Source organism: Heterodontus francisci, chromosome 39 (assembly GCF_036365525.1).
Source record: "Heterodontus francisci isolate sHetFra1 chromosome 39, sHetFra1.hap1, whole genome shotgun sequence".
Taxonomy (NCBI): domain Eukaryota; kingdom Metazoa; phylum Chordata; class Chondrichthyes; order Heterodontiformes; family Heterodontidae; genus Heterodontus; species Heterodontus francisci.
The window spans coordinates 6,621,590-6,624,089 of NC_090409.1; positions in this window are offsets into that span (position 1 = coordinate 6,621,590).

Genomic DNA, 2,500 nt, shown 5'->3' on the forward strand with positions numbered 1-2,500 from the left:
ACACACACACACACACACACACCACAGCCCAGACCCTGAGACTTATATATATGCACACACACACACACACCACAGCACAGACACTGAGACTTATAAGTATGCACACCTACACAAACACACACACACCACAGCAGCCCAGACACTGAGACTTATATATATGCACACACACAGACACCACAGCCCAGACACTGAGACTTATATATATGCACACACACACACACAACACAGCACAGACACTGAGACTTATATGTATGCACACCTACACAAACACACACACACCACAGCAGCCCAGACACTGAGACTTATATATATATGCACACACACAGACACCACAGCCCAGACACTGAGACTTATATATGTGCACACACACACACACACCACAGCACAGACACTGAGACTTATACATATGCACACACACACACACACACCGCAGCCAGACACTGAGACTTATATATACGCACACACACACACACACACACACACACACACACACACACACACACACACACACACACACACACACACCACAGCCCAGACACTGAGACTTATATATATGCAAACACACACACACACACCACAGCCCAGACACTGAGACTTATCTATATGCACACACACACACACACACACACACACACACACACACACACACACACACACACACACACGCACACACACACCATGCCCAGACACTGAGACTTATATATATGCACACACACACACACACACACCACAGCCCAGACACTGAGACATATATATATGCACACACACACACACACACACACACACACACACACACACACATACACACACACACACACACACACACACCACAGCCCAGATACTGAGACTTGTATATATGTACACACACACACACACACACACACACTCACACACACTCACACACACACCACAGACCAGACACTGAAACTTATATATATGCACACACACACACACACACCACAGCCCAGACACTGAGACTTATATATATGCACACACACACACTCCACGGCACCGACACTGAGACTTATATATGTGCACACACACACACACACACACACACACACCACGGCCCAGCCACTGAGACTTATATATATGCTCACACACACACACCACACACACACCACAGCACAGACACTGAGACTTATATATATGCACACACACACCGCAGCCCAGACACTGAGACTTATTTCTGCACACACACACACACCACTGCCCAGACACTGAGACTTATATATATGCACACGCACACACACACACACACACCACAGCACAGACACTGAGACTGAGATATATGCACACACACAAACACACACACACCACAGCAGCCCAGACACTGAGACTTATGTATATGCACACGCACAAACACCGCAGCCTAGACACTGAGACTTATATATATGCACACACACACACACACACCACAGACCAGACACTGAGACTTTATATATGCACACACACACACACGCACCACAGCCCAGACACTGAGACTTATATATATGCACACATACACACACAACGGCACAGACACTGAGACTTATATATGTGCACACACACACACACACCACAGCACAGACACTGAGACTTATACATATGCACACACACACACACACACACACACACACACACGCCGCAGCCCAGACACTGAGACTTATATATACACACACACACACACTCACACACACACACACACACACACACCACAGCCCAGACACTGAGACTTATATATATGCACACACACACACACACCACAGCAGACACTGAGACTTATATGTATGCACACCTACACAAACACACACACACCACAGCAGCCCAGACACTGAGACTTATATATATGCACACACACAGACACCACAGCCCAGACACTGAGACTTATATATATGCACACTCACACACACTCACACCACAGCCCAGACACTGAGACTTATATGTATGCACACATACACACACACACACACCACAGCACAGACACTGAGACTTATATATATGCACACACAAACACACACACACACACACAGCACAGCCCAGACACTGAGACTTATATATATGCACACACACACACACACCACAGCCCAGACACTGAGACTTATACATATGCACACACACACCACAGCCCAGACACTGAGACTTATACATATGCACACATACACACACACACACACACCACAGCACAGACACTGAGACTTATATATGTGCACACACACACACAGCACAGCCCAGACACTGATTCCCATATATATGCACATACACACACAAACACACACACACACAAACACACACCACAGCCCAGATACTGTGACTTATATATACACACACAAACCACAGCCCAGACACTGAGACTTATATATATGCACACACACACAGACACGCCACAGCCTAGACACTGAGACTTATATATGTGTACACACACACACACACACACACACACACACACACCACAGCCCAGACACTGAGACTTATATATATGTACACACACACGCTAACACCACAGCACAGAGACTGAGAC